The following is a 6,729-nucleotide window of genomic DNA, read 5'->3' on the forward strand; positions in this document are numbered from 1 at the left end:
TTATTAGGTTCTTATCAATACCGACATTTCATTATTCTATTGCAGTCACTACTGTTATTGAGTTTTGTTTTATTACCGTTACTGCTATTATTATCATTATTATTATTATTATTATTATTATTATTATTATTATTATTATTATTATTATTATTATTATTTTTGTTATTATTATTATTACCAGTATTATCATAATTTGCGTTTCAGCATTCTTACCTCCTTATGGGGAAGAGAGACCCATACAAATTAATCATGTGCCAGGAACCAGATTTGAACTGGTGACACGAGGATTTTCAGTCCTCTGCTCTACCAACTGAGCTATCCCGGCTTTTCCCAATGTAGTATCCTCATTTTATTAGAGAACTGGGGTCTATGTCAATTAAAAGGACAAAAGTCGATTAAATTTTTTTATCAAAGATGGGGAATTTCTTCGATCTTCAAAAAGATGACTTTGCATACGCACCGCATTTATTGCGCACAATTAAATGATAGCGTTTATTTATTTTCAAAATATTATTGCACGGCTATTACCATGTCATATAATTTTATTATCTGAGCACTAATAGTTACATATTTTATATTAGGTACTATTTTAGTCCGTATTAATTTAGTCCATAATTAAATCCTAAAACTATTTGGGCTAAGGCTTAATTCATAAAAGCAGCCCTCATTTTCAATTTACCTAACCATATTTTAATTCATCAATCCATTTTAATACTAGCCCACTACCCTTGTCATGACCCGGCCCACACCTTTCTTTTATCCCCAAAACCTAATTCCTTATACACCATTTTTCCTCACCCGCTGCCTCTTTTCTTCTTTTCTCTCTCTTACGCTCGTCTCTCTCTTCTCTTCCTCTTTCCCCGCTCCTCTCTCTCTTCCATTTCTCCCTGTTCCCCACGCTTCTGCCACCTCCACTTCCCTTTGTCCCCCGCTCTCCTCTCTCTCACGCTCCTCCCTCTCTTTTTTCTTCGATATATAGCCCAAAAACTTGGATGAAAAAGGGGGGATTTTTTTTTTCTTTTCCAGCCGCACAAAAGTCCTAAAAAATTTTGATTTTCAGCCGCCCAAAATTGCTTAAGCAATATTAATTTCATCAGTTTTAATATGGAGCGAAAGTATTGAATCATTTTTGTTTTTTCGTTTATCTTGGTATCGCTTCGAATCCGAGCATCGCAAGCTCGACTTTGATAGTGTTCGAGTGTGAATCGGAGACCCCGCGCCTCACTTCGCTGCACCCGAAGAAGGTAATTTCCCCTTTCCCTTTTACTTTCTGTTTTATCTGTGTTTTCTTAATCACTATGTAGGTGTAAAACAAGCTGATTAGTTAGATTAGTTTGGTTTAATGGATAGTCTGTTTGTACGTTGATATTAATTCAGACTTAATTAGTTTGTATGGTGGTTTAATTATCGAGTTTGGCTCTGTTTATGTAATTACATGTATTAGGTGTGATAACTTGGCTTTAGTTAATTCAAATGTGTGAGTTAATCATGCTAGTTGGTTTAAGTTGCGTATTGTTATATAAATCTGGGTAATTAGTCATTAGGATATTCGAACTTGTTTAAGTGTTGTTGTTAGGTCAGGCATGATTAGTAGTCGAATCTGTGGCTGATTTCTGTTTTGCTTCTGATTATGTTAACGAAGAACACCTCTATAAGTTTGTTCAATGTGATTTAATAATGGCATAGTAATAGGGAGGGTCGAAATTGCAACATAGAGAAAGCATATCCAGTTTGTATTATGATAAGAATGATGGTTTGTGGTAAAGATGATTGAATCTGGTTTGTTGTTACCTTGATGAAGGTTAAATCTGGCTTGGTTTGTTTAACCTCTTGAAACAGATATTTTGATCATGAGCATGAGCCTTAAAGATTCATTGTTGTTTTCGTGGAAACATCTTCAAAAGTCCTAAGAGATTCTCTTCCTTTTACTCACTGTCATTTCGATGTAGTTTGTTTAATTGCTAGTTTCGTGACTGTTTTGAAGCATTAGTTAAAGTTAGGAACAGAAATGGACTGTGATGTTCAGTTTCCTTCATGATAAATCTTTAATATAAAAGAAATTATTTGTTTGTATGCGTAGAGACTAATTCCATTCGAGTTAATACATTTTCTTAGTTCATTGCATTTACAAAAGGGTGATATCGCTTCTCCTTCGTTTTCACTTTTCTCTCAGATTCACGGTTTAGTTTTAGGCAGTTTTAACTGGTTTCATCTCTGTTTGGATTCTTCATTGGCGCTCATGTTAATTTGTGTGATCAGTGAGTCTCAGTACTTATTTGCTGGGTTATTTGAATTAGAATAGGTTAGAGTATTGAACTTGCTTATCAGGAAAACAAAAGCTGCTGTTTGTGCACTAATTTGATATAGATGTTAGTGTAACATAGTTCCAGTTTTTGAATAACTTGTTGAATGATTAGTATGAATATGTCTAGGTCATTCAAGCTTATTAAAGGCTTGTTTTAGATGATTTCAGTGTAGCCAATACCAGTGGTTTGTGTTGTCAATTTTCTATTGGTTTTAGTATTTGAAGATCTCGAAATATGTTTCTTTAAAGGGATACAAGCATTTAAACTCAGTTCTGTCCCCTTTTATTCAAAAGAATGAAATTTCAATTTGTTAAGGTTGCTGTTTCCTTAATGTGATTTGGCATTCTCCTACCCCCTAGGTGTTAGCGAACAACCAAAACCTGTGTATGGTATGTATGCTGCCTGATTTTCTCTTTTGCGTATTATTCCTCCTATGTGGTTTTATCCCTTGATTCAGCTCGTTTTCATACTTCCGAACAGTTTGGGTATCTGGTTGAGTCCTGTTTTGATGGATCTGTCGTTAACAGATGACATTAAGTCTAAATGTTTGTTAAATCTCAGTCTACTGAAAATAAGCCATTTTTGTCTTTTGTATTGTTTCTATCGCCATTAAACTACCCTAGTGCCATGTTTTGAGTCGATCTCTACTACTGTACTGCCTATTTGCTGGGCTGTTATGTTGGTTGTTTGGAACCCTGGTTGTGCTCGTAAGAATCTCCTATGCTGCTGTTCTGTTTCCGTCATTGCGTCTTTCCTTTATTAATTATTGGCTGCTGTAATATAATGTTGACACTATACTTAGGAAATCACTGGTTTTAAAGGAAATAAATGCTTCATGTGATGAGAGTGTAATATTAAGCCTAGCTGCTACTGTTTCGATGTTTCTAAAATTGAGTTTTTTTTTGGGTTTAGCATAGTCGATTGGTTGGTGTTTGAAAAGCTGATTTGATATGTTTATAAAGAGTAAAACTTGTTTCACGTGGCTGCTGCTTCGCCTAGATTTCTTTTAAGTTAACGATGTCTGGCTGTTGGTCTGTAGACTTAACTTGTGTGTGTGTGTGTGTCAAAAGCATAAGTCATTGTGTCCTCATTTGAACTTGCAGTTGTCGTATTAAAGATTTTATCATGTGCCTATCGAGAATGAAAGTAAAAGAAAGGACATTTTCACCACAACTATAGTTCTCTTCCCAAAACAGAAAACTAGAATGAATTTTGATACCTTCTTAAGTACTGCATTTCATATCCTGCAGCGTGCACTATCTTGCTTTATTTTCTTACTCGATTTTAAGATCATTTGTGAGACTAGTTACCCCTTAGTCACTCATTCCTGAAATACATTTGATTTGTACGTATATCAGTAGAAGCATCCCTTGAATTTTGTTTTCCTTGGCCTCTTCGCTGTTTCTTTGAATCTTACAGGGAATATTGCATAAACGTTTAAAGAAAGGGGTAAAAACCATTGTTGTTGTATGCTTATATTTGCAACCTGACGTGGTGTTTATCCTGCTGCTAAATAATATATATGCTTAGCCCATTGAATTACCCATTTATACAATCTGTTGGGCCTACCCCCTCCAAGTATATGTATAGCTTTGTTTGCTTTATATCTTGGTCTGTTTCCTTTCTTTGTGGGCCTGTTGTCCCTGATGTGCAAACTACTTGTAATCCGGATTGGTTTTTGTTGTGTCATGAGAATTAGCTAAAACAAATCAGTACTTACGTGGTCAAGTTAAATTCATGTTATGTATGCATTTAAAACCATGATGTCTTCGAGTAAATTTCCATGTCGCTAATCTTTATTTTTTTTACATGTACACACCAGAGTCGAAGAGTCTTACTTTAAGACTCAACGTCATCTCCCTTCTTCGGCGTTGGGCCAAAGTCCAACGGAATCCTCTCGTTGAGTCAGCCCATTCACAACAATCTATTAAATTTCGCTGGGCCGAAGCCCAATAGCAATCAGAACCGCAGCAGTCCTGGAAAATGGGCCGAACCCATTTAATTTTATTTCAGCCTCTATTGTGTTTTGTGCATTTAACTTGTATTATTTGACTAACCCACTACTTTTTTTTGTTTTCCTAACTTAGATGAATTCTAGAAAATGAGTGGGTTAGCTTAGCATAATGGGTAGTTAATTTAAGAGAGAAATTCACCATTAGTCCCATAAGTCTCTTTTTATATTTACAGCATATATAGTATTCATTTTTATTGGAATAATTGATTTGAAAAATAGCATGCCTACATATTTTGGGTTAAAGAAATCATTTTTATTCTTACTATCTTAGGAATTTCAGAATTTCACTAATACGCAAATATATTTTATAAATAACTCTTTAAGTTTTGAGTCAATTACGCATATCTTTAAGCATAGTTAATAAAAGGATAAAGAAAGCTCACATTAGCTGTTTTCATATTTTGTTTATGCTCTTAAATCGCAAAATCAATTAATATCTCACCATTTGAGTTGTTTCAAATATTTATTAAAACACTGCACAAACTCGCGTTTTCTTCTACTTATATATTTTATGCAAATCTTATTTTAAATAGCATTATTATTTAAAGTCTTTGCAACATTTATAAGTTTATTTTAAATGGCATTTGAAGTTTCCTTTTATGCAAATTATTATATTTTCTGCAAATCTCATTCTAAATAGCATTTTTATTTAAAGCCTTATCAACTTTTATAAGTTTTATTTTAAATGGAATTTAAAATCTTCTTTTATGCAAATTATTATATTTTCTCTAAATCTTATCCTAAGCAACATTCTTATATCTTCTTAAAAACCTTAGCAACATTTCTTAGCCCCTTTTTTTAAAATTTCAAGCATCTTATTTAGCATTAATTAATTAACCTAAGTTTGGTCGGATAACCGTAGTTAACGGATTCTAAAGGATGCCTAACCCCTTCCCTTTAGGATAATATAGAACCCTTACCTAGAATCACACTGATTAAGCAGACTATTAACGGAGGTTTAGCCAGCTTTACCTTAGTTAATAATTAGGTGCCCTAATTCACCTTAAAATCAATTAGGTGGCGACTCCTTAAAATAAAGCAATATAGGAATCTCCAATATGTTATACTCTAAATTTAACCCGGTTAAAATGGGGTATAACAGCTTGGCGACTCTGCTGGGGACTAAAAGGTTCTTAACCATAACGACTTAGGTTAATAATTAATTAATTGGATGTTTTGCCTTTATTTTTTGCTTTGTTGTTTTCGTATGTACTTTTAAATAGCTTTTATTATGTGAAATTTTCTATGTTACTGCTTTCCTTAAACTGGCATTCCGTTCATATTTCCTCCATTCCTGGAAAATTCACACAAATTCACACACTTAAAGCGGTTTCGCGGTTCGCGGCCGTGCACTACTAAATTACCCTTTAGTTGGATCGATCTTGTGGATTTAGTCGATCGGTGGTGCAGTCGACGGCCACGGACTTTCCACTCCCAAGTTGTCCGCTTGGGGGAACCTTGCGTCATAGGAAAACAACTCCTAGTCAGCCTAAGATAGAGCTAAGCCAAAACCCTCTTTAAGAACATGCATCACGCAAACCTAGGAGGCTTAATACCCAAGGTGTATTAAGTCCGTTAGTCAACCTCGTCCAAATGTCCAAGTGGGTCTATGACCCCAAGCGACGGTTATCACGTTATGTGCATTGATTTGAAGGATAAACATGTGCGTTATGTGGACCATGTGCTATTTAGGTAGAACTAACCGTTTGTGAACGCAGGTAGCCATGAGTCGGTACAATACGAACAACAGGCAATTAGTTACGAGCAAAGCATGCAAGAATTAGATACAGTTTTAGCTGAGCAAGGAGACATCTGCGTCAAAGAAGGCATCAAAACGGGAGGTGTTTTGGCTATGTCATACATTATCCAAAATCGCCGAAAGATCGGTGAATGTATCCAAGCAACCAAGAGGCTCAAAGATGACGAAGGACTTTCCTCATTGTTAATTAGCTTATGAAAGTCAAGTTGTAATAATTTCCTTTGTACCAAGATTTTCAAACATTGTATGGGTCTTTAATTAATAGCACATTGGGATGACATATAATCACATATTTTATCCTTCGAATTCGCGTTAGGCCTACCTCTGGCGCAAAAGAGGTCCCTCGCATTAAAGGTCGCGCTGTGTTTGCTATATCTCCCTTTTTACTATGTGATTTGTTTGCTATGCAATATGTGTTTTGTTTGCTATGTAATATGTGTTTCTTTCAACGTTGTTTGCTCAATGTTCGCATTATTTTAATCAACAATCATTCGCACTATACTAACGCAGTTTTCTTCATCTTTAAAAGGTTTTATTTTCTTTTGATTATTCCCCCCAAAGGTTGATTCGTGTTGACTGCGAACTAGAAGACCACCCGTATCACACAAGATCAAAAGCACGAGCATCCAGCGATATGAATGATTCAGGGG

At 35.1% G+C, this 6,729-nt stretch overlaps 1 non-coding gene across 1 annotated transcript; it reads right to left on the reverse strand.

Moving 5' to 3' along the window:
* Positions 1-252: 252 nt before the first annotated feature.
* Positions 253-325, reverse strand: TRNAF-GAA (transfer RNA phenylalanine (anticodon GAA)). Its single transcript has one exon. It is a non-coding gene; the product is annotated as a tRNA-Phe (tRNA).
* Between the last annotated feature and the right edge of the window lie 6,404 nt (positions 326-6,729).

The sequence above is a fragment of the Lycium barbarum genome, chromosome 12 (assembly GCF_019175385.1).
Source record: "Lycium barbarum isolate Lr01 chromosome 12, ASM1917538v2, whole genome shotgun sequence".
Classification (NCBI taxonomy): Eukaryota; Viridiplantae; Streptophyta; class Magnoliopsida; order Solanales; family Solanaceae; genus Lycium; species Lycium barbarum.